General features: G+C 37.0%; 1 pseudogene; it reads left to right on the top strand.

Annotated features, from left to right (window-relative positions):
* Positions 1–27,715, top strand: part of LOC100524885 — a 106,591-nt pseudogene that overhangs the window by 41,613 nt on the left and 37,263 nt on the right.

Below are 27,715 nucleotides of genomic sequence, written 5' to 3'. Positions count from 1 at the left end.
GATTCATAATTATGGAAGGGAGGAACCAAGCACTGTCAAGAGGGCAACACAGATGTAGGAAAACTATCCACTTGAAAGGGAACAAGTTATGTCTTCTTGGTCTCAGTGTTCTTTCTTTATGAATAATATATGGTTTTCTGGCCAGCAGATTTTTTTTCATCTGCTCAGAAAATATTTACTAGACGCCTACTAAGTTTCAGACATTCTACAAGGCAGCAAGAATGTGATCATAACCATGTACTGTCCTCGAGCTCACGAAGCTTATAATCTGTTGGGGAAAACATAGAGCAAAAGATGGCTACAAAATACTATTTACCTGAGTTGTATATATAAAGTAGTGAGTATTTGTGATGGCCATTTTTGAAACTGAGTGAGATATGCCAAACAGTGTTGAGGGACCAGCTGAGGTGGAGATGATAAATTAGTAAAGGCATCAGACCAAGTTGCTATGTAGTTTTTCTCCAGCCATGCTGCACAACAAAGGCTTGGCAGCAATGAAGGTAAATGATTAGATCCATATAATGTTGAAGGATGGCTAGATGAAAAGGATGAGGAAACAAGGTCCCCGAGATTGTGGAGATATGAGCTTTCCAAGGACAGTTCTGATTCAAGCCTAGTGCCTGGAAGTCAGGATATTCATTTTGTTTTCTCAGATCCTGATTCTGCTAGTGGTTGGAATATGCTCATTTTTTTTCTGGCTCCTATTCACTTACTGGAAAGAGAGGTGGCTCACCATTGGGCTGTCCCTGCAGGTAAGCATCATCCTTTGTTCTAGCCCTGTCTGTCCAGATATGCTCAGCCTGACTTTGGCTTCCACCCAGGTCTTCGCTCCCTACATACACCTGGGCAGCATATCTATGATGGTTATGGTCGCCTGGCCTGTGGCCTTCTACGTGATCCATTTGGAAGGAGAAGGTATGTCACGTGGGTGGAACCTTGCCTGATCCTTTCAGCTCTGGCTTCCCTACTTTACTCAGCGCAACAAGCGTGGTAGATAGCCAGTGCAATACCACCCTGAAATTCATGTAGCTTGTTGCTCGGACACGCTCCTTCTGGTCAGACTCACAACCCTGCATGGCCCGGCATAGCATTCCCCTGACCAAGCAGTCCTTCCTCTCATGAGGGATTCTCCTACCAAAAGAGAATTCTCTGTCCGTTGTTACACATTGACTGTCTTGAAATGGATTGGAGTGGTTGGCAAGAGGGTGGAGGCAGTTTTAATTTTATTTGACAAGGGATGATAGAAGTCACAGTTCTTTAAATATTGTATTTAAATGTTATTATTTTCTACTCAAGAACCAGGTGCAGATATCCCCAGCTACATCATAGTACTTTAAAGCAGGCCCCCTCGAGTCCCGTCACATCTGGGGACCTGCAGCAGCAGAAGAAATGTCTTCCTCTGCCACTGGTTTCCTCTCCAGTCTTTGCCCTAATACCACTGAACCAAATAAGAGTCAGAGCTGTACACCAAACTCTTCTGAGAGTGGAGTTATCTCTCAGCACCCTTACTGAGAGAGCAGTAGGATCTTCTTTTACCTATGTCTCCCTTTTTGGACTATGGTTAAACAAATAAAGCTGGCTTCCTGACTTGTGTGAGGATGCAGGCAAGGAAAAGACGTGTTGCATCATGTGTTTGTACCCCTGTATGTGTGTAGGTGGAAGATGAATGTTAGGAAATGTTTCTGGGTGCAGGAACTTAAAGGGGACAATAATAAACTCTTTTCATTTTCTAAATTTTAGCTAAAATCAGAAGATACAAGATTACAAGTAACGAAAGAAGAAGAAATAAGATGTGTAATATGATCACAAAGTTGAGAGGTTAGAGCTGGAGATCTAGATTTGAAAGTGACATAGGCGGTAATTTTTAAGTGTACAAATGGGTAAAATCCTCACAGGTCTAAAATGGCAAGTGTGTGTGTGTGTGTGTGTCTGTTTTAGAGACATGAAGGGGAAAGAGAGAAATTCCTCCTGTTTATCGAGGAGCTATGATTAGTCAGCGCTGTCACGGAAGCTCTGTGAGGCAAATGTTAAGAGCAAGATAGGTCCATTTTTCAGAAAGAAGGAGATGAAGACCCAGAGAGGTTATGTAACATGCCCTTCATTACACAATTAGAAAGGGGTAGAGTCTGGCTTTGAACTCAGATTTCTTTTCAATTAATGTCCTTTTTCTCGCTGCCTGAACTATAGCAGCATCTTAGGCTAATTGTAAGGGCTTGCAGGCTTTCTCAGAACTAGCCAAACTACTCCTTCTGAGAAGGCTGCCTTACCGTTCTCTCTCCTTCCTTTCCTTCCCAACTCCTGTACAGTTTTTTGCCTCGTAAATTTGCATTTGTGAATAATTTTGAGTTAATAATAACACATATTTTATAGTCCTTTACTTTCAAATCACTGAAAGAATGTGAGGATGTGACAGAGTAAATTGTAAAGAAGTTGAGAATAAATAAGTGAGTCCACAGATTCGTTGAACTCATGTACTATTTACTAACTGTTGCTTGGGGGTAGTTACTTGCTTGGAATGGTTCTCTATACCTCTCTTCCTTTTTTGGTCAGTTTCCCCTCCTTCCAACTTTTTCAGCTCTACAAGTGGCTGTTGTATTGCCTTTTTTCCTTATCCTTTTATGTCTCTATGTGGTGCCCTGGGGGAATCATTCTCCCTGCATTCAAGAGAAGGATAAATTGGGACCCAAGCCGAGCTTCTTTGGACATAGAGGTGCACCCATGGTAGGTCTGAGCATGATGCATGTGGGTGGGTACAGGTGTGCATGGTACATGTATGGTCGAGAGAAGGGCATATGAGAACCATAGGAACCCCTCTAGAAGTAAAGGGTTTCACCTAGGATAACAATAATAAGGAGGTAAAGGTAGAGGTTGGCCTTGAACCCAGAGCACCTCATTCTCACTCCTTTCTCTTTATTGTGCCCAGTGACATTGCCTCAGATGAGCAGAATCTCCAAATCAGTTTGGGTAGAGAAGAATGGAGGCAGGCTCTTTGAAAAAAGAGCCAAGGGAGCCAGACTCTGCTTGCTAAAGTCCTTTTGTCACTGGGCTCCCTCTCTACCCTAAAAGGGATGTCGGCAGAACGGACTCTGAGATTAAGGGCCTCCTGTCCTTTTCTTCCACAGCTGGGGCCTGAGAATACCATGATGTCTTTTGAGAAAGCTGTTGAAGAAGGTGCCTTTGGGCTGGAGAGTGATGTACACATAAGGTAGGAAAGCAGGGGCCAGGGTGGGAGGAGAACAGACCAATACCAAGGAAGACTCCAGCCTGGCCCCATTTATAGGGAGGGCAAGTCCTGGGGAGTTTCCTGGTGTTCACACGTGCATCTGCACATAGCACACACACACGAACCACTTCTCCTTTACGAGCCATGCATCTGCACCCCTGCATGATCAATCCCAGGCTCATAAATCAGACACCCTTTGTGGAGCCTCACACATCATTCAAATTTGTCCCGGCCGCATTGCAAACCTGCTTACCACTTATCCCCACGCCCTCCCTTAGCAACCTATTGAACCAGTGTTCCCTGGGCGCCTATTGTGTACCTGCTGTAAATCCCTCTTCTGAGTGTGGGTTAGGAGCAGATGAGTGAGATCGAGTCCTGCCTAAGAGCTGTTCCCAGGCAGTGAAGGAGACATGGCATGTTTACAAACAAACCCAGTGTAAGACCATTTGCGGTGAGTGCCTCCCAGAGAAGAGTAAGTCAAATGCAGTGGAACCTCAGTGGAGGAGGAAGAGGCCATCTCCTACTCTGAAAAAGATCTCTGTGCTTAGAATTGTGTTTGGGTTGGTCCTTAAAGGAAAAATACAATTTTACCAGCAGAGATAGAGAAAGAGGAATTGGGTTGTTTGTTTTTATGTACTTTAGATTTAGAAGCTTCTCTGTATAAAGAATCTCGATATTAATCCCTGATCACATATATGATTGGAAAATATTTTCTTCCGGCTTTCAGGTTGCCACTTTGGGCTGTCAGTAGTGTCTTTTGATGCATAAATTTTTTTTTAATATCATGATTTTTATTTTTTTGCATTATATCTGATTTACAGTGTTCATTCAGTTTTCTATTGTACAGCATGGTGACCCTTTTACACATACATGTATAGATTCTTATTTCTCACATTATCATGCTCCATCATAAGTGACCAGACATAGTTCCCAGTGCGACACAGCAGGATCTCATTGTGAATCCATTACAAAGGCAGTAGTCTGCATCTGTTAACCCCAAGCTCCCCATCCATGCCATTCCCTCCTCCCCACCAGCAACCACAAGTCTATTCTGCAAGTCCATGATTTTAATTTTAATTTTCTTAAAGCCAGTTTGTCTAATTTTTTGTTTTTGCCTCTGCCTTTGTTGTCATAACAAAAAAAAATCATTGTCAAATCCAATGTCAGGATTTTCCCCTTATATGTTCTTCTAAGAGTTTTAATATTTTATTTTTTACCTTTACGTCTTGATCCATGTTGAATTATTTTTTGTATATGGTATTGGGTAAGGGTCCAGTTTCATTCCTTTCATGTGACCATCTAGTTTTTCCAGCACCATCTGTGGAAAAGATTGTCTTTTCCCTGTTGAATGGCCTTGTTAAATTCATATATATATGAGGGTTTGTTTCTGGGCCCTCTGTTCTTTTGATGTTTGTATTTACCATTCTTGTTTGATAACTGTCACTTTGTAGTAAGTTTTGAAATCAGAAAATGCAAGTCCCATAGTTTTGTTCTTATTTTTCAGGATTGCTTTAGCAATTTGAGATCCCTTATGATTCCATATGAATTTTTAGAATGAGTTTTTTTATTTCTTCCAAAAAAGTTGTTGAGATTTTGTTAGTGATTACATTGAATCTGCAGATTGCTTTGGATAGCATTGACATTCTTAACAATGTTACGTCTTCCATTTCATGAACTTGGGATGTGTCTCCATACATGAATATCTTCATTTATTTCAGCAATATTTTCTAGATTTCAGTGTATAAGTCTTTCACCTCCTTGGTTAAGTTAACTCTTCAGTGTTATTTTGTTAAATGGAAGATAATGCAATTGATTTAGCAACTTCCTTTTCAGATTGTTCAATCTTAGTGTGTAGAAATGCAGCTAATGTTTGTGTGTTGACTTCGTATGCTGCTTTACTTAATTCTTTTATTGGTTTTGTTTTATATGTTTAATTTTAGGATTTTCTATATATAAGATAATAAAAACAGAGGTAATTTTATGTCTTCAATTCCAGTCTGGATGTTTTTATTTCCATATGTTGCCTAATTTCTCTGGCCAGAAATTCCAGGACTACTATGAATAGAAGTTCCAAAAGCAGACATTCCTGCTTTGTTCCTAATCTTAGAGAAGAAGCTTTCAGTCTTTCACCATTGAATACAGTGTTTGTTCTGGGGTTTTCATGTTATGTCATTGATGATGTCAGGGTAGTTTCCTTCTATTTCTAATCTGTTTAGAGTTTTTATCATGAAAGGGTGTTGAATTTTGTCAAATACTTTTTCTGTATCAATTGAGATGATCATGTGTTTTACCACTTGATCATGGTTTATAACCCTACTAATAGACTGCTGAATTCTATTTGATGGTATTTTGTTAAGGATTTTTGCATCACTCTTCATAGGGGATGTTGTAGTATGTTTTTATACTTTGGTTGGTGTAAGGGGTACCTTAGACTCTGCTCATTTTTCAACAGTCTATTTAAATTCTGTCCTCAGATTCAATGACTTATATTGTTCTATCTTCAAGTTCATTGATTCTCCTGCATGGTTAAATTTGCCTTTAAATCCCTCTAGTCAGTTTTTTGTTTAGTTCTTGCACATTTTAGCTCCAGAATTTTTTTCCTCATTTCTTTTTAGGTTTTTATGTCTTTATTATATTTCCCTTTTGTTCATATACTGATTTCTTGACTTTATCCATATTATCCTTTAGTTTTTTAAGTATCTTTAATATTATTGTTTTAAAGTCCTTGTCTAGTATATCTCACATCAGCTCTTTTTCAGGGAGTTTCTGTTGATTTATTTTTTTCCTTTGAATGGGCTGTACTTTCCTATTATTTTATGCCTTGTGTTTTGGGGGGATTAAAAACTCAACAGATTGTATTACAATAATCTTTAATGTGGGTATGTGTATATGTACTCTTATGTTTATCCTTCTTGGTATTCACTGGTATTCTTGGATATATTGGTACATAGTTTTTATGAAATTTTGAAGATATTTTTACCTTCATTTCCTCAGATTTTTCTTTTGTTCCTCCTCTCCTCTTAGGACTCCAATCACATATATACAATACTGCTTGATATTGTGTCACAATTCATTTGAATAAATTATGTTCCTGATTCTTCAAATTCACTAATTTTATATAATATATATTAGCTAATCTGATAATTTCAGTGAAATTTTCATTTCAATTGTCTTCATTATGTTCATGTTTTCCTTTATATCTGTTTTATACATCATTTATTTTTATGTTTTACATAATTTAATATCCTTATTAATTCTATCATCTATTTCACTTCCAAGTTTGTCATTATTGAATAATTTCTCCTGCTTACGGGTACATTTTCCAGCTTCTTTACCTGTCTGGTAAATTTTGTTCACATGCTGGACATTGTGATTTTACCATGCTGTGAAAGAATTTTAGACTTTTTCTAGCAGGCAGTTAATTTAATTGAAGATTAGTTCAATTCTTTGGAGGCTTGTTTTTAAGCTCTTTAGTGGAGGCTCTAAAGTCACTCTAGTTCTCAATTATCCTCATTCCAAAGATGTGGCCCTCTGGAGTCTCTAGAGATGTCTGCATAATTATTGAGGTCTCTCCACCCTCACTGGATGGAACTTGAATGATTCATACCCCAATGTGAGCTCTCCAAATTGTCTTAGAACTTTCTGGTAATTTTTCTTTTCCTCAAGGTTGTTGTTAGCATGTGTCATAGAGTTTTCTCTGCAAGGACACACATTGATATTTAGCCATACATTCAAGGGGACTCTTTTTTTTTTTTTTGTCTTTTTACCTTTTCTAGGACCACTCCTGCAGCATATGGAGGTTCCCAAGCTAGGGGTCTAATTGGAGCTGTAGCCGCTGGCATACGCCACAGCCACAGTAACGTGGGATCCGAGCCACGTCTGCAACCTACACCACAGCTCATGACAATGCTGGATCCTTAACCCACTGAGCAAGGCCAGGGATCAAACCTGCAACCTCATGGTTCCAAGTCAGATTCGCTAACCACTGAGCCACAAAGGAAACTCCTCAAGGGAACTCTTTACATATGTCTTTGGTATCTTTTTTTTGGCATAGCTTAATCCTCTGTGGAACTCTAGTTCACAGATCCTAGCTGCCTTGACCTCTCCTTCATCTAATATCTTTCTGTTCATTTCAGTAAAATGGCTGGGTCCCTTTTAGGTTTTTTCTCCTAGTGCTACAGTCAAGTATTCACCTATAAGGAGTAATGCTAGAGACTATTTCATTTTTTTTGCCTTGTCTCCAAGCCTATCATGCTGTGCTTCCCATTGTCCATAGACTGAAAAATGTATTTCCCTATTTTGTCCAGTTTTCTAGTTGGGCAGAGGCCAAGTTTCAACCCTTTTACTTCCCCATTCTCATTATGGAGTTGTCTTCATAGGTATTTTAATGAGAAAAGGAGAAATTTTCTTAAAAGCAGAGATGTTTCAAGGTAAAAAGCAAAAAACAGAACCAGGAAGTTTTTCATAATACTATCTGATGTGAAGAGTCTAGAGCCAGATGGACTCAGGAAAGGTGTCTGGATGGAAAATGAGTCAGAGCAACATGGGAAGATTGTCTGTGTGCCTGTTTAGTATGGCTCTGGGAACCACAGAGCCTGGCCATCCCCATTCCACTCACCTTACTCTCAGGTCACTATTGTACCTACCTTTTTCTTCATTCTAAAAAGTCTGTGGATAGGGAAGCTACTCTTTCACCACAAATAATATGATTATTACACACCACAAAAGATTGACCCCAAGGGCAGAAAAACATTGAAATCAACTCTAAATTACTGGTCCTTAGTCCTTTGCTAGGATTTGGGAGGAAGTAAGGAACCCTAGCAAGATTCCTGATCGTGATGTGATTTCTGAGAACCCTACCTGCCAAGGTGAGTGCATTCAGCCTATTCACCCCTTCTTCTATTTTCCCCCTTTTATCTGCAGTATGGATAGAGTACCTTTTCTCATGCATGATTATGACCTGAGAAGAACCACCAATATCAGGGAGGTCCTGCCAAATGCCTCCCTCAAGCACCCTGGCTTTTTTGGTTGGTATTTCCTGTCGACTCTGAATGCAGGCAAATGGTTTTCTCATTCATGGGTAAGACACATTCCCTAGGTCAAAAAACCTTCATTGAATCCCTCTCTTTTACAATGCCATGTGCTGCTCCTAGAGATAAATACACTGTGTGCAGTGAAATTTTGATGCAAGTGTGAGTAGTTCTTCCTGAGAGAGCTGGAAAACACTTCATGCAAAGCTCTCATTTGAGCTGGAAGAAGATTGTTACTAAGGGGAACCGTGGGCAATGATGGTGGTTTGTTTCAGAGATTACAGTACACTGGAATAAGAGAGGATATGGTGTGTGTGTGCGTGCATGCATGTGCACCCGTGTGTGTGTGTGTGTGTGTGTGTGTGTGTGTGTAAGAAGGAAAGAAAGGATGAAAAAAAGAGAGAGGCAAAAGGGGTAGGGAGGAAATGGGAGATAGATTGGAAGAAGAATCATGGAAATGTTATGAGGAGATTACAGCATTGCCTAAATAACAATTTTAAAAGTTTGTAATTATCCTGAGTATTTTAGAGTGGGTGAGACAAAAGCTCAGATTTGCATGTTATAAAAGTCAAGTCTGCCTTCTTGAAATAGATGAAAGAAAACATTACAACTTACGTTTTCCAGATTATCATATGTCTAGAGGGAATCCATGTGACCTAGGTGTTATCAGTCAGTAATGTTCATTTTGAGCCTTTGATTTTGACAACAAACATCTGAGCAAGGGAGTTCTCACTGTGGTGTTGTGGGTTAGGATCCAGCATTGCAGCAGCTGTGGCATAGGTCACAGCTGCAGCATGGATTTGATCCCTGGCCTAGGAACTTCCATATACCAGGGGGGTGGCCAAAAAAAAAAAAAATATTCGAGCAGGGCAGACAGCAGGCATTCATATTGCCAGCACCTATGGTTGGGGGTCAGGTGTAATAATAGCTCTCTTATCAGGTAATTGTGTAAATCTAACTACCTTATCTACTAAGAGTGGAATGGAATTTTATTTATATTTGATGTTAGAGGACTGATTCGATCCTTTTTCATGTTAAAATAATGACAAGTAAAGAATTATGTAAAGATAGATTTATCCACTTCAAATTCATTTTATTAACTAATGTTAACCTAAGAGATAACTGAACGTTGACTTGTACTTACTGTATTGCCTCAGAATACTTATTCTCATAAGAGTACATAGCTTATAAATGGCTCTTTCTGTATGTGAAAATAATGGGATCAATCTGATATTCCAGGTTTCTGTGTATGGGTAGGCTCTATATGTAAGTCTCATCATACAGGAATAAATAGATACATACAAATCAGAGATGGTTCATTAGAATGTATATATTGGATTAGTTAGTCATAGGTAATGTTTTGGCAAATGTGTTTTCCAGATGGAAAGGCTGTTAGTATCCAACATGTAACATATGGTTCCAAAAGTCTTACTTATTGCAAGTGGTGGGGTAGACTGTGTTATTGTAGTAAGTTTTTGTGGGTTTTTTTAGTTTTGTTTTAGCATATTTAGGTGGTTTACTTGCAGTGTTTGGTTATGTTATTACTCTGGCTACTGAGGAGTATCCTGAAGTTTTGGATTCAAATGTGGTTACCTAGGAGGCTTTATTTTTAGGTTTGATTGCAGAGCTTTCATGATGTGTGGTCAGAGGTGGTCCAAGTGGTGTGGGCACATGATTCAAAAGATTTGGATGTTCGGATAACTTTCCTAGCAAAGAAAATGGTTTTATTTGGGAAAATTATTGCAGGTTGCTCTTCATTTGGATGGGTATAATTATGGATCAGTGATGGTGGTGAGTTGATGATTATTTGTTAGTATGTTTGTTATTCTTGAGGTTACTTGTGAAAATTAAGTAGTTACTCTGATTGATAATTAAATAAAAAGGGATACAAAAGTTTTGGGCATTGTCCCTGGCAACTTAGCTGAGTTCTTGCTTCCCCAGCAAAACCAGCATTTCTGTGGAACATTTTTATATCCTTTTGTGAAAGTGAAAATCTCAAATTTTCACAAATATATAATTCTCACGCACATTGTGAGCAGAGTATGAGTTTTATTTAGCACAACACCCACTCAAAAGAAAAGTGAGAAGTCAACATGCAAGTATTTAGTGCAACAAAGAAATTGCTGAACTTACGTTAGTAAATTGAATGCAAACCTTATATGTTAATTCAGTTCATATACTCTATAATATTTGCTATTATAACTTCTACCTTTGGAGTTGTCTTCTCTATCAAAATTCATTCCTACCTCTACTGGACAAAAATCCTTTCCACTTTTATCAGTTTTCTACAGGCCAACACCTAACTTTATATAGTCTAACCCTAATCAATAGTAAATAGTGATTCAAAGTAAGGAACATTTGGGAGCTCCTGCTGTGGCTCTGCGGTAACAAACCTGATTAGTATCCATGAGGATGCGGGTTCAATCCCTGGCCTCACTCAGTGGGTTAAAGGATCCAGAGTTGCCGTGACCTGTGGGGTAGGTCACAGATGCAGCTCGGATCTGGCATTGCTGTGGCTGTGGCATAGCCCAGTGGCTACAGGTCCAATTCGACCCCTAGCCTGGGAACTTCCATATGCTGTGTGTGTGGCCCTAAAAAGACAAAAAAAAAAAAAAAAAAAAAAGGAACATTCTCCTCAGAGTCAGATTAACCTTAGGTGTGCTTGTTAAACCATGTGCTACCGTGATATTACAAGATCCAGCAGTCACTTTTTGCCTTATTTCTTAAGTTTTAAATAATTTAAGTCTCTCCTTGTGGTCATAAATAAATCTGTAAATTATGTAGAGGCTGGTCTCATTGTGATATTTTTATTATTTGGCTTTATCAATTGACATCAATGCAGTAAAAAATAGAATCGATTAATACATATAAGGTTTTTTGTTGTATAATCAGCAAATCTAGAGTCAAATTGTGTTAAACAACTTCTAAGGCCGTTAAATGCATTCTGTCTGGAGAGTTTGTAAGGACTCTAGAATTTTAAATAGTCCCTATCATTCCAGAGCTCTTATTGTCGCCATTTTAAAAATAAGTTCATTTGGACCAGGTTTCACATGCGTGTCTACAAAGGTGGGCAAATTCCTCTCTCCTTTTCCTGCTAGTCAGTGACCCTTCTTGCTACTGGGAATAATGTAGGACAGTATATAACCGTGGAGGCTACTTGGTTTGTCTAGGAAGCCTCCTAGATGTCGGTTCCAAATACAAATTACCTCTGTGACTGAGGGCTCGTCATATCGGATTGAATGAAATGTATTCTCAAATATGGTCCTTCAGATATGGCCTTGATTACACAATTTGTCCAATTGTATTTCAGGTAAAAGGAGGACAGATTTTTATTCAACTTATGTAAATGACTGCATGCCACGAAACTTAATAACTTAGTAAAAAGTACTTGTACCTGAATTCTGAGGAATAGTAAGAACGAGATACTAAAGTCAAAGAATGTTTGGCACAATCTTAAGAATTAGAGAATGGGTTTTCTTAAATTCCCATCAGAAAATAGAGTGTTAAAAAAATACAAACAAAATTCCAAAATTAATAAAATAATTAGGTTGCCCTAATCAGTTCATTGAATCCGGCATAGTTGATGTCCTGCTATATCTGAGGTTATCAGTGTGCTTCCACAAAGTTTGCTCCTGCTCTAAAATTTAATTGTGGCAGTTCTGATTCATTCCCCTCATACAGATGAATTGTATCTAATTGAGATGGCATTGTCAACTTAGATTAGGAAACCTGTTTTCATGAGTTTCTTTCTGTCATATCAGTAGACAAGAGAGTATATTTTTAGTCCTTTTAAACAAGATTTGCAGTGTAGCCTTTCCAATTTCTGATCTATATCTTATAGAAAAAACCTTAAAACATGGGAATAGAGCAGAAACCACATGATAATTAAACTGAATTCATTTGGTTAATTTATTATAGTAAACAACAGTTTTAAAAGGAAAATAAAATACACTATTATAAGAGTATACTACATAACTATTTTTAAAGGATTTGGTCTGTTTCCCTTAAGGGTAAGAACATATTATGGCATTGAAAACATTAATAGCTTTCCCAGTACTTCTAATTCATTTTTTTTTGAAACTTTAAAAAAAATCAAAGTCTGCAACATATTTATATCATTATTTTACCTACATTGTATGTGCTGGGAAGGTAAAGGTTCTCTTTTTATCGTTTACAATTCCTACCCCATTGAGGGTTTAATACAGTGTTGAGCTCTAGATGAAGCATGGACATTTTTACTGCTGGCCATGACAATTTATAGGTGCTGGACATGTCCTCCTGCCATAAACAACTAGAAAACCAGACGCAGTAAATGAAACCATCATTCTCAGATACGAGAGAACAGTCAGTGAAGAAATGTGATCCATGAGTGAAAGAAATAATAGGAGAATGTTATGAATCTATCACACGGCAGGAGAAACCTAAGCAAAGCATGGATATCTTGTGGAATTGAGGAGAGAAAGATGGGATCTTGTGGAGACCAAGGTGGATAGAATTTTGAGGGAAGAAGATCAAAAGTGAAAGAGGTCTCCAGAAATCTTCATAGGGTTTCTGCCTGAGTGTGTTGCTGCTAAGCTCACAAATAGGGCGAAGGTCCCCAGACTGGGCCAAGTACTACTGGGACGCTGAACCATCTGAGCTCACAGGGTTCTGGAATGTACTCAAATTCTAACTAGCAATATTGGAAGAGTTTGTTTGTTCACCTCAGTAATTGGGCTGAACAAACCCTAGGTTAAAGGCTATTTTAGATCCACTCCAAAAAATAACCAGTTAATTTGCTAGTAACGTAAACATCTGCCAAAAGGATTGCTGCACTTTAAAAAAAATAACAGCATCAATAATCAGTCTCCAAGATCCAATAATAAAATTACTTGGAATACAAAGAAGCAAGAAAATATGCCTTAAAATCAGGAGAAAAGCCTACTCATTTAAAAAAAAAACAAGGAGTTCCCGTCGTGGCTCAGTGGTTAACGAATCCGACTAGGAACCATGAGGTTGCGGGTTCGGTCCCTGCCCTTGCTCAGTGGGTTAACGACCCGGCGTTGCCGTGAGCTGTGGTGTAGGTTGCAGACGCAGCTCGGATCCCGCATTGCTGTGGCTCTGGCGTAGGCTGGTGGCTACAGCTCCGATTCGACCCCTAACCTGGGAACCTCCATATGCCGCGGGAGCAGCCCAAGAAATAGCAACAACAACAACAACAACAGACAAAAGACAAAAAAAAAAAAAAAAAAAAAAAAAAAAACAGAAAAGGTAGAGCTAAAAGAATTAAGAGAAAGGGACTTTTCAAATCTATCACAAATATATCAAGCATTTAAAGGAAAATAACATGATGACAGTAAGAGAGTATGTGAGATTTAAAAACAACAATAAAATTTCTAGACCTGAAAAATTATGCTGTCTGAAATTAGAAATTCTTCAGTGATTGTTAGTAGTTTGTATATTTCTAGGAGTTGCTCTCTATCACCTAAGTTCTTGAATTAATGCATATAATATTGTTCATAACATTTTTTCTTATCCTTTTAATGACTTTAAGCCAATGGTTATATTCCATTTTTTACTCTTGATTATCATAATTTGTAGTTCTCTCCCCTCCACTAAAGATTTATCAATTGTATTGATCTTATCAGAGAAACAGTATATGATTTCATTACTTTCTGCTCAAATCTTTATTGTTTTTGTTCTTTTGTTTGCTTTGGGGTTTGATTTTATCTTTTTTCTAGTTTCCTAAAGTGAAAATTTAAGTTTGTTATTCTAGATCTTTTTTTCTTTCCATTATAAAGAGGTAATACCATACATTTACCTCTAAACACTGCTTCAACTGCATCTCTTAGATTTTGATGTATTGCATTTTAGCTTTTATTTAGTTCAAAATATTTTTAAATTTCCTGGAGACTTATTCCTTGACTCATGGGTTATTTTGAATTTTTTTTTCAAATTTCCAAATGATTGTGCATTTTTCAGTTGTCTTATTGATTTCTAGTTAATTATGTTCTGGTGTGATTGCATACTTTGTATGATTTCTGTTCTTTCATACTTATTAAGATTCATTTTATAGTTCAGAATATGGCATATTGTTCCAAGTGCACATGAAAGGAATGTGTATTCTGCCATCAGCTGAGTTACAAAATAGCAAATAAACCCAGGAAAAGATTTTCAATATCATTGGTCACTAGGAAATGCAAATTAAAACCATGATGTAATACCTCTATTCATCCATTAGTAGGGCTAAAATCAAAGAAACTGAAAACAGGAACTCCAAATTGAATCTTTCTTTAATACACTCTGATTCTGTTTTAAACCGATGTTGTCTGACTGTTTGCTGTAAGGATCTGACTGTAGCTGCTCAGGTCATTGCAGAGGTGTAGATTTGATCCCTGGCCCGGCACAGTGGGTTAGGGATCTGGCATTGCTGCAGCTATGGTAGAGATTGCAGCTGTGGCTCAGATTAGATCCCTGGCCAGGGAACTTCCATATGCCATGAGTGTAGAAAAAAATTCAATTTCATGATGTTTATAAGAAGCCCATTTCAACTATAACAAATACATTATTTTAATCTGTTTTTACAGATTAAAGGTAAAATAATATAAAGGCTATACCATACAAATACTAATCAAATGAAGTCTGGAGTGGCTGTCTTAATATCTGTAAAAGTGAACTTCACTAAAAGAAAAACTTATTGGTGATAAAGAAGGACATTCATAATTGTAAAGGGGTCAGTTCATCAAGAAGGCATAAAAGCCCTAGATGTGTATGCATTGGACAATCCAACTTCAACTTACATGAAGCAAATATGACAGAACCTAAAGAAGAAATAGAAGACTCCACAATTACACATTTAAACACCTTTTTCAGTAGTTGAAGGACAAATTGAAAAAATAACAAATATTTAGAAAATAGACTATATTCTAGGTCATGAAACAAATCTTGACAAATTTAAAAGAATATAAATTGTACCAAGTGTGTTCCCTGTTCAAAATGGAATTAACCTAGATATCAACAGAAATATATCTGGGAGTTCCCATAGTGGTACAGTGGAAACAAATCCGACTAGTATCCATGAGGATGCAAGTTCTGTTGCTGGCCTTGTTCAGTGAGTCAAGAATCCAGCATTGCCATGAGCTGTGGTGTGGTTCGCAGGTGCGTCTCAGATCATGCATTGCTGTGGCTGTGGGGCAGGCCAGCAGCTGTAGCCCAAATTCAACACCTAACCTGGAAACATCCATGCCATATGTCACAAGTGCAGCACTAAAAAAAAAAAAAAAAAAAATCTGAATTTTCCCAATATTTTTCTTTAAAAAAGAAAATTAAAAATTAAAATTAAAAAATTAAAAATTAAAATTTTTTTCTTTTTGGATAAATCTAACATAATGTGTGAATTTAATGTGTATAGCCTGTTATTTAGATACACTTATATATTGTAAAATGGTTTTTATTGTAATGTTATTTATCACTTAACACACTTATAGTATGATTATTATCAATATCCAATATACTGTGCATTAGATCTCCATGGCTTATTTTGTTTTATTTTATTTTTTGTGTCTTTTTTTTTTTTTTTTTTTTGCTATTTCTTGGGCCGCTCCCGCGGCATATGGAGTTTCCCAGGCTAGGGGTCGAATCAGAGCTGTAGCCACCCGCCTACGCCAGAGCCACAGCAACGTGGGATCCGAGCCGCGTCTGCAACCTACACCACAGCTCATGGCAACGCCGGATCGTTAACCCACTGAGCAAGGGCAGGGACCGAACCCGCAACCTCCTGGCTCCCAGTCGGATTCGTTAACCACTGCGCCACGATGGGAACTCCTCCATGGCTTATTTAGTACTTGCTGCAAGGTTGAATCCTTAAACACTGTCACCGTTATCCCTCCACTTCTGCACCCCCTGGTAACTGTCATATTACTCTTTTTTTTTTTTTAACAGGTTTGACTTTTTTAGATCCTACGTGTAAGTGATATCATGTAATATTTCTCTTTCTCTGTCTAACTTAATGTAATCACGGTACATCCATGTTGTTGCAAATGGCAGGATAATCGCCGTTCTCGTGGCTGATTATTATTTCGTTGTGTATATATATCTATTGAATAATATTTCAGTGGATCAAGAGATAATCCATTCATCTGTTGACAGAAATTTGTATTATTTCCATTATCTTGGCCACGGTGAATAACACTGTGATAAACATGGGCAGTGCATGTATCTCATTTAACTCCTCATTTCTTTGGCATATATACCCAGAAATGGAATTGCTGAATCAGATCTATTTTCATTTACATCCCAACCCAACAACAGTGTTTAAGGGCTCCCCTTTTCAGCACATCCTCACCAGTACCTATTATCTCTTGTTTTCTTGATGATAGTCATTCTGACAGGTGTGAAGTGCTGTCCCATTATGGTTTTTAATAGCGTTTTCCTTTTTTTTTTTTTTTTCTTTTTATGGCTGTACCCATGGCATATGGAAGTACCAGGCTAAGTGTTGAATCAGAGCTGCAGCTACAGGCCTATGCCACGGCCACAGCAATGTTGGCTCTAAGCCACATCTGTGACCTACACTTGCAGCAATGCCAGATCCTTAACCCACTGAGTTGAGGCCAGGGATCAAACTCACAAGCTCATGAAGACTATGTCATGTTCTTAACTCACTGAGCCATAATGGGAACTCTGCATTTTCCTGATTAATAGTGGTGTTGAACATCTTTTCATGAGCCTGTTGGCTACTTTGATTAGCTCTTTGGAACAATGTATGTTTAGTTATTAATTGTATTGATTGGATTTTTGTATCAAGTTGTATAAGTTCTTTGTATATTTTGAATATTAACTTCTTGATGTATGGTTTGCAAATTTTTTTCCCATTCTTTAGGCTATATTTTCATTTTTTAATTGTTTATTTTTCTGTATGAAACCTTTTCAATTTAATGTAGTTACATTTGTTGATTTTTATTTTTCTTGTTTGGCCCATTGGCAAACAAGAATTTCCAGAATTTCACTCTCAAGACTGGTATTGATGAGCTTCTTCCGTATACTACCTTCTAGGAGTTTTATCATACCAGGTCTTTTCCGTTTCAACCTTTGTTCCATTTCTAGTTTATTTTTGTGAGTAGTGTGAGATAGGGGTCCAATTTAATTGTTTTGCTTGTTTTTCTCCACTTTTCCCAGAGCCATTTGTTGAAAAGACTGTCCTTTCCCCAGTAAGTGTTCTTGTCTTATTGTCAAATATTAGTTGACCGTATATGCCAGGATTTAATTCTAGGCTTTATATTCTGTAACATTATTCTATGTGGCTATTTTTGTGCCAATATCATATTGTTTTTATTACCATGGCTTTGTAGTATAATTTAAAATCAGGAATGTAATGTCTCCAGCTTTTTTTCCTCAGAATTTTGCTATTTGGGGTCTTTTATGGTTCCACAAAAATTATTTTTTGTTTTAAATTTTAATGAAATAGAGTTGACATATAATGTTGTGTTAGTTTTGACTATACAGCAAAGTAAATCAGTTATACATATATCCATTCTTTTTCAGATTCTTTTCCCATATGGTTTATTACAGAATATTGAATAGAATTCCCTGTGCTACACAATAGTTCCTTGTTAGTTACCTATTTTATATATAGTAGTATGTGTATATTAATCCCCAAATTCTAACTTATCTCCCCCACTATGGTTTCCCTTTGGTAATCCTTGGTTTTGAAGTCTGTGAGTCTATTTCTGTTTTGTAATTCTCTTGCATCTTTTTTTAAAATTCCGCATATGTGATATCATATGCTATTTGTCTTTCTCTGTCTGACTTACTTCAGTTAGTATGATAATCTCTAGCTCTATCCATATTGCTACATATGGCATTATTTCATTCTTTTTGTAGTTGAATAATATTCCATTGTATATCTATACCACATCTTCTATATCCATTCCTATGTAGGTGGACATTTAGGTTGCTTCCATGTATTGGCTATTGTAAATAGTTGTAAATAGTGCTGCAGTGAACAGCGGGGTTCATGTATCTTTTCGAATTTTTCTAGATACATGCCCAGGAGTGGGATTGCTGGATCGTAGGGTAGATTCCATAAAAATTATAGGATGATTTCTTCAATTTCTGTGAAAAATGCCTTTGATATCTAGATAAGGATTGCACTAAATCTGGAGATTGCGGTAGTATAACCATTTTAATAATATAAATTCTTCCAATACATAATACAGGATGTCTTTCCATTTGTTTGTATCTTCTTCAATTTCTCTCAGCCATGCCTTGAAGTTTGTATGGGTATTTCGCTTCTTTGATTAAATTTATTCCTAAATATTTTATGATTTTTGATGTTGTTATGAATGAGATAGTTTTTTCTTTTTCCAGTGTGTCATCATTAGTGTAAGGAAATGCAACTGAATTATGTTTTGATTTTGTATCCTGCCACTTTACTGAAATCATTGATTTATTCCAATAGTTTTTCAGTCAAATCTTGGAATTTTCCATAAATAAGATCATATTGTCAGCAAATAGCAATGATTTTATTTCTTCCTTTTTGATCTAGATACCATTTATGTATTTCTTTGTATAATTGCTCTATCTAGGACTTGCATTACTATATTGAGTAAGAGTGTTGAGAGGGGCTTCTACGTCTTGTTTCTGCTTTTAGAGGAAACACTTTCAATTTTTCTCCATTAAGTGTAAAGTTAGCTGTGGGTTTATCATATATGGCCTTTATTATATAAAGTATGTTCTTTCTATAATCAATCTCTTAAGGGTTTCTTATTATTAAATGCTGTTATATTTTATCAATTGCTTTTCCTGCATTTTTGAGATTATCTTGTGATTTTTTTTATCTTTCGTTTTATTGATGTGATGCATTACATTTATTGATTTGTGTAGGTTAAACTATCCTTGCATCCCTGCAATAAATCCCACTTGGTCATTATGTACAATCCTTTAATGTGTTACTGAATTAAGTTTGCTATTATTTTGTTGAGAGTTTTTACATCTATATTTATCATTGATATTGGTCTATGGTTTTCTTTTTCGTGGCATCTTTATCCAGTTTTGTTATCAAGATAATGATAGCTTTGTAGAATGAGTTTGGAAGTGTTTGGAATGAATTTGGAAGAGTTTGGAAGTGGAGAATGAGGTTGTCGAAGATTCTTCCTCAGTATTCTGGAAGCGTGAGGATGATATGTATTAATTGTCCTTTAAAAAGTTTGGTAGAATTCATCACTGAAGCCATTTGGTCCTGGAGTATAATGTGTGGGAGATTTTTTAATTGTTGACTCAATCTTTTAACTCATTATTGGCATGTTCACATTTTCTATGTCTTAGTGATTTAGTCTTGACAGGTGTATTTCTAGAAATGTATCGATTTCTTCTAGGTTATTTAATTTGTTGGCATATAAATGTCATGGTTGTCTCTTATGAGTTTGTGTACTTCTGTAGGATTAGTTGTAATGTCTCTTGTTTCTAATTTTATGTATTTGAGTCTTTTTTCTTAGTCTATCTAAAGGTTGGTCAATTTTGTTTATCTTTTAGTTTCATTTATCCCTTCTCTGCTTTTTCTGGCCTTTATTTCATTTACTTCTACACCGGTTTTTATTGTTTGCTTCCTGCTGCTACTTGGGGTTAACTTTTTCGTCTTTTTCTAGTTCCCTGAACTATGAAGTTAGGTAGTTTATTTGAGAGTTCTCTGATTTCTTAACATGTGTCTTTATTGGTATAAGCTTTCCTCTCAGTACTGCTTTTGCTGAATCCCACAAAATTTGTTATGTTGTGTTTCCATTTTCGTTTTTAGGGCTGCACCCAAGGCATATGGAAGTTCCCGGAGATAGGGGTTCAATGGGAGCTGCAGTTGCTGGCCTACCCCACAGCTCACAGTAACGCTAGATCTGGGCCATATCTGCAACCTACACCACAGTTCACAGCAATGCCGGATCCTTCACCCAATGAGTGAAGCCAAGAATGGAACAAACCCACATCCTCATGGATACTAGTCGTGTTCTTAACCCAGTGAGCCACAACAGGAACTCTCCATTTTTTGAGATGGCTTTTTATTTCCCTTTTGATTTCTTCATTAGCCCATAGATTGTTTAGTAGTATGAGTTTAGTTTTTACATATTTGTAGATCTATTTATTTTCTCTGGGTGATTTCTGATTTCCAATCTTTGTGGTCAGAGAAGATATTTGCTATGATTTCAGTTTTCTTAAATTTATATTTGTTTTGGGCCCTATTATATCTGTCAAGAAGAATGTTCCATGTGCCCTTGAGAAGAATTTGTTTTCTCCTGGTGTTGGATAAAATGTTCTGTATATGTCTATTAGTATTAAATATGTCCATTAATTCCAAAACGTGATTCATTTCCAACATTGTCTCGTTGATTTTCTGTCTGGGTGACCTAGTCACTGTTGATAGTGATGGTTTGAAATCTGGTACTATTGTATTCTCTTTCTCCCTTAAGATGTTAGTATTTACTTAATATGTTTTGGTTCTCAGATGTTGGGAGCATATGTATTTATGCTTGTTATATCTTCTTGAAGTATTGATCTTTTTATCATCATGTAATGCCCTTCTTTGTCTCTTGTTACCATATTTGTCTTGAGGTCTATCTGTGTGACATAAGTGTGGCTACACACACTTTCTATGGTTACCATTCACCCAGAGTATCACCTTCCATCCCTTCACTTTGAGGCCATGTGTGTCTTTAGAGCTGAAACAAGTTCCTGGAAGATACCATGCAGTTCAGCCTAGTTTTATAATCCATCCAGTCACTCTCTGCCTTTTGATTGATAAATTCAGTCCATTTATAGTTTGGATGATTGTTGTTATGTAGCATCTTACTAATGCAGATTTGCCTTTTGGTTGTTTTGTATCTCCATTGTTTATGTTTTTCTTGTGTTCCTGTATACATTTTATTTACTTATTTATTTTGGCTATGCCTGAAGCATGCAGAAGTCCCTGGGTTAGAGTTCAAACCTAGGCTAAAGCAGTGACCCAAGCATAGCAATGACAATTCTGGATCCTTAACCAACTGAGCCACCAGGGATTTCCATTATCTACCTTTAAAAATTGGTGGTTTTCAGAGTACCTATTGTGGTTTAGCAGGTTATGAACTCAAGTAGTATCCATGAGGATACAAGTTCAATCAGTGGGTTAAAGATCTGGCATTGCAGATATGGCTTGGATTCCGTGTTGCTGTGGCTGTGGCATGGGCTATCAACCCCGAACTTGGGAACTTACATAAGCTGCAGGTGCGGCCCTTAAAAAGCAAAAATAATTTAAAATTAAATAAAAATAGAAATTGGTGGTTTTCCATGATTGGGTGCTCAGTTTTGCTTTATGTTTACTATTTGTGTTCTAGATTTTTGTTTGCTGATTACCACGAGGTTTGCATAAAACATCTTGTAGATTAAATAGTCCTTTTCCTGCCCATAGCAACTTAATGTGCTGTCCTCCCCTTTTGTGTTCTCACTGTAGAAATTATCTGCTTTTATTCTGTGAGTTTGTTACTACATTGTAGAAGCTATAGTTATTTGCAGTGCTCTTTCCTTTAACCTTTATGTGATAGTTTAGAATTTCACACCCTATTCTAAAATAGAGTTATGGTTTTCTGCTTCTGTATTTTTATTACCTTACTGAGAGCTATGTATATTTTCATCTCTTCATTTCAGATAGAAGAGCTCCTTTCTTCTAAGGAATGTGTTGTAAGGCAGGTCTAGTGATAGGAACTCCCTCAGCTTTGTTTGACTGGTAAAGCCTTTTCTTCTCTTCATATCTAAAGAGTAACTTTGTTGGATAGAGTATCCTGGGCAAGCAGTTTTTACCTTTCAGTATTTTGAATATGTCATTCCATTCTCCTGGTCTGTGGGGTTTCTGCTGAGAAGTCTGCTGAGGGTCTAATGGGTGCTCCTTTGGAGGATATTTAATCTTTTCCCCTGGCTTCCTGGAAGAGTGTTTCTTTATTACAGACCCTGACAGCTTTATTATAACGTGACTTGAAGAAGGTCTTTTTCCATTGAGGTAAGGTGATCTATTAGGTTTGTGGACTTGAACATCCAGTTCTTTTCCCAAATTTGGGAAGTCCTCAGCTATTATTTCTTTGAATAAATACTCTGCCACCTTTTCCTTCTGTCCGGGTAAACCCATTATCTGTATGTTGGCTCTCCTAATGAAGGCTGATAGTTCTCATAGTGTTTATTCATATTTAAAAAATCTTAGTTCTCTTTCTTCTTCCACCTGAAAAATTTGTAGATTCCTATTTTACAGCTCACTTATTCTCACTTTCATTTTATCTGCTCTATTTCAGATGCTTTATAATGCATTTTTTAATTTTATTTTTGAGTTCTTCAGCTCCAGAATTTGCATGGTTCTTTTTAAGAATTGAAAAAAATCACAAGTATTTTTAATAGCATACCTCCAAGTAACCCACAGATATAAAAAGAAATCTCAAATAAAATTAGATAATATTTTGAATTGAGTAAAATGAAAAATACAACATATTAAAATTGGTAGAATGCAGTGGTTAGAGGAAAACTCCTGGAATTATTTATGTTAGAAAAGAAGAGTCTCAAATCAAAAATCTAAGCTTCCTCTTTAATAAACTAGAAAAAGAAGAGAAAATTAAACCTGAGGTAACCAGAATAAAGAAAGAATAAGGAGCAGAAATCAATGAAATGGAAACAGAAATAGAAAACATCAGTGAAACCAAAGTTTATTCTTTGAAGAGGTAAAAAAAAATTGATAAACACCTAGTCAACTGACCAAGACAAAAAGAATATGTAAATTTCCAACATTGGGAATGAAAGAATGTTCATAAGTATAGACCCACTGTACTTATTAAAAGTATAATAATAAAAATGAACAGTGAATCTGGCTCCTATTGGTCCACAAGAGGCAATTATTCCATTTCAGACCTTTTGGAACCAGTTGTCAAGCCAGTTACGTGATTAGGCAAAGTCGGCAAGTACTATAATCAGGTCTTTATATTCCTGAAGAGCATTTTGCACACCATTGTCTAGGAACAACTCCATGCTCATAAATCTTCCCATTTACATGAAATAGAACTATTCTTTGTGTCATTGAAAAATAAATTAACTATCAAGTTAAGAAAAAGAATAGATTTTATTCAAACAACAAAACACATACAAGAAGTTCCTGTCATGGCTCAGAGGTTAACACACCCAACTAGTATCCATGAGGATGGGGGTTCAATCCCTGGCCTCACTCAGTGGGTTAAGGATCTATGTTGCCGTGAGCTGTGGTGTGGTTTGGAGACATATCTCAGATTTGGCATTGTTGTGGCTGTAGTATAGGCCAGCAGCTGCAGCTCCAATTCAGCCTCTAGCCTGGGAACCTCCATATGCCACAGGTGCTGCCCTAAGAAGAAAAAAAATGCCAACAATCAAGGAAAAAAGAATTTTATTCAAGCCAAACTAGAGATTATAGCGCAAGAGACAAGAATCTCAGGAGTTCAGAGAACTGTTACACTTCTTAGAAGACAAATGATCGTACATCAAAATGGCATGCTGACATTTTACGTAATGTTCACCAAAAGATAAATAGTCCAGATAAGAACATAAAAAGTGAGCAACAAGTCACCATGAGCCCTCAGAGAGCTGAGAAAGAATGCTAATCTTTTAAGTTACATCCGTAGCATCACAAGAAAGGGGGAAAAATGGTCTTTACCGTTGAGCAAGCATTCCCACCTTTGAGAAGATCTGGCTAATGTGCAACACACATGCACATTGCACATTAAAGAGGGAGGTGGAGGGGGCCCAAAAGGACAGAGAGAGAGAATTGTATGCTAAAATTTTCTTGTTCTGCCTTACAGTATAAATTTTATTTCATCATTTGAGAGACATGACTACCAGAAGTCACTCAAGAAGAAATGAATAACATAAATAATTGTATATATATTAAGGAAATTGAATTTGTAGTGTAAAAACTTCCAACAGAAAAATTCCAGGTGCAAGTGTGTTCGCTGGCAAATTCTACCAAGTGCACAAGAAAGAATTGCACTACTGATTCCACAAATACTTCCAGAAAATAAAAGAGGGGGTAATTTCCAATGTACTTTGATGGGCCCAGCATTTCTCTGATGACAAATCTATAAAAAGGCATTTTAAGAAATCTCAAGACTGATATCCTGCATGAATATAGATGGAAAAATCCTCAACAAAATATTAACAGACTGAATCCAGCTCTATAACAAAATAATAACATATCTTGATCAAAGGAATTTTACTGTGAGAATGCAAGGCTGGTTTATGGTTGAAAATCAATGAATTTTATCATGTTAACATACACAAGAAAATCATAGAGTCTCAATGCATGCAGAAAGATCATTTGATAAAATTCACCTTCTGTTCTTGATTTTTAAAACTCTTGGCAGTTCCCATTGTGGCTCAGCAGAAATGAATCTGACTAATATCCATGAAGATGCAGGTTCAATCCCTGGCTTCTTTCAGTGGATTAAGGATCGAGCATTGCTGTGAGCTGTGTGTAGGTTGCAGAGGTGGCTCGGATCTGGCATTGCTATGACTGTCATGTAGGCCAGGGACTACAACTCCGATTCCACCCTCTCCTGGGAACCTCCATACGCCATGGGTGAGGCCCTAAAAAGACCAAAAAAAAAAAAAAAAAAAAAAAAACTTTCAGTAAATGAAAAATAGAAACTTCCTTAACTTGATAAGGGTAAATCATGCAGTGTACTTACAGTGTCCTCATGCTAATAGTGAAAGTTTAAATTAATTCCTTTTCCAGAAGACCTGGAAAAAGGGAGGGTGTCTCAACGTTCAATTCAACATTATATTGTGAATCTTCTCCAGTACAATAGGGAGGAAACAGACATAGCCATTGGAAAGCAAGAGATAGAACTAGTTCTATTTACAGGGTGTCTGATTGACTGTGTAAAATCCCTAGGAATCTACAGAAATATCCAATAACTTATAGGTGAGTTTAATATGGACACAGGATACAAGGTCAATATTTGAAAGAAAAATAGGACCCAAATACCTTAATCCAATTAGAGAGGACTTTAAATTTCCACTTCGACATGTAAAGAGCTTGGAGGTTGTCACTCCCATCCTTAAAACAAGAGAAAAAGCCAGTCTGAAAATCAGTGACTCTTCTTAGATCCATCTGAGAAATGAAGTCACAAGGCAAACCAGCACTCTGAAATCTGCAGAGACAGATGAGTACAGAGAATCATAACCAAGAGCAGCATACTGGAGATAGAAGCCAATGGAGGCAGCAACTGGTTGAACAATTTGGTAATGTTGAGTAATTGCTGGAGGCTGAGCGTACAGACTATCTTGAGACTTGAAAATTCCCGGAGGCGCAGTTTTATACAGACCCTCATACTTTTGTGGCTTTTCCCTCCAAGAAAACACACACACACACACACACACACACACACACACACTTCTCCTCTCCTATATTACTCCAGGGGGCTGGGGTGGGGGGGAAGTAACCCTGTTGAAAAGCATCCAGAGTGTGCTCCATGACAAAGGCCTGGTCTCCAGGGGAACCACTTTACCAGAACATTATTTAACCCGTGCGAAGGGCACTTAGCCAATTCCATCTCCCTTGAGCTTTTTTGTCTCATCTAAGTGTCAAGAAAAAAAGGAAATGCTTCTGAAAATCATAGCCCAAACACTCAGACCCACTAAAAAACTAAGATTTAACCATAAGATTGTAGAACACTTTCTTTCCCCAACACCTTACCACTTCATTAACAGTGCTTTAGTAGAGTAAAAGTGAATTATAACTGAGAGAGCTGCAGTTTGAGAAGCTCCTGTTTGAGAAGGAATTTTTAATCCAAAGAAATAGGATAGGACACAAAATAAAACAAGGAACTGTATCTATCCAATGGTACCTACCACTAGAGCAAACATTAAATGTAATCCAGGTCCTAGAATTAACACAGAACCTCACACTAAAAGTACGATTATCTCAGTTCCTTGTACCCATTACATCATGTCCATCTTCCAACAAAAAGTTCTAAGATGTTCTAAAAGATAAGAAAAAGCACAATATGAAGAGACAAAGCAAGCATCAGTACCAGACTTAGATGTAACACAGATTTTGGACAGCAGAATTAAAATAACTATGATTGATAACATTGAGGGCAAGAAAAGATAAGTAATGTAAACAGAGAGATGCAAACTCTAAAAAAGAATCAAAAAGAAAGGTTACAAATAAAAAACATGTAATAGAAATGAAGAATGTGACAGAAGAGAGAAGTGAAGGTGCCAGTTTATGGATTCTAGATGAGATGGCTTGCTAAGATAGGGGCCGCCACAGGAACATGGGATCCGAGCCACATCTGCAACCTACACCACAGGTCACAGCAACGCCAGATCCTTAACCCACTGAGTGAGGCCGGGGATCGAACCTACATCCTCATGGGTACTATTCATGTTCATAACCCCCTGAGCCACAATAGGAACTCGGAAAACCACCAATTTTTAAAGGTAGATAATGGAATTCCCTGGTGGCTCCGTGGATTAAGGATCCAGCATTGTCACTGCTGTGCTTGGGTCACTGCTTTAGCCTGATTCCCAGATATCAAAAGAGCACAGTAGTTACACAAGGAGTACAGTTAACTTTGGTGAAGTTTTACGTGTATTTTCTCTGAGAATTGTTATAACATTCACTTTTATACCACAAGTACATTTTTATCTTCTAAGTCAAGGATATTTTTCTTCATTTAAATACTATTTACAAAGAAATAATCATTATTGAAAAATTCAAATTGTCCTACATTAGTAATAGCTTGGAGGAACTGAATTACAGTTAGAGAGATGATTGTATAGGAAAGCTTAGGGCTAAGCAAATTATTATTTTTAGTAAGAGAAACATGGTAGGCCAAATCAGAAGTGTATAACTTTAAATCAATAAAAAGTAAAATATGACCAAAATGATTAAGAACCAAATCATTCAAAGAATTTGGCATTTAACAGGAGTATCTTTTCCCATTGCTCTTTAGTGCAAACTATTCTACTTTCTGCAGTTGTTTGCTGCTTCCACAGATCTTGGGTCAGCTATTGACTTGTAGTGGTTCTCTGAACAACCTAGCTTTATGGTCTCCAATGGGTATGACTTTCCAATGATTGTCGGATGGGTGATGTCATTTTAGTTGGAAAAAGTGTATCAAGGATCAATTCCTTCTATTTTAACAGCTCTTTTGGAGTTAAGAGTATCTGATATGGTTCTTTCCAGTAATGTTCAAAGGCATTCTTTGAGCTATTTTCCAGCACTGGATTACACTTATAAGATGGTTGGCAAGGAAAGGCAGCCAGTTCTGTTAATGGTAGAACTGAGATATATTGCTTAATCCCTTATAATATTTAGCTGAAAGGGTTTTGTAAATGATTGATATGATGTTTGGGCGGAGATATTCCCAAAACATGGGCCTGCATTTAACTAGTTGATGGAAGACAATCTAGGACTTCCTGATGGGTAAGAACACAAAGCCTAAGAGAAAGAGTG

This window comes from Sus scrofa, chromosome 9, assembly GCF_000003025.6.
Source record: "Sus scrofa isolate TJ Tabasco breed Duroc chromosome 9, Sscrofa11.1, whole genome shotgun sequence".
NCBI classification, from domain to species: domain Eukaryota; kingdom Metazoa; phylum Chordata; class Mammalia; order Artiodactyla; family Suidae; genus Sus; species Sus scrofa.
This window is presented reverse-complemented; position numbering and strand designations above follow the sequence as displayed.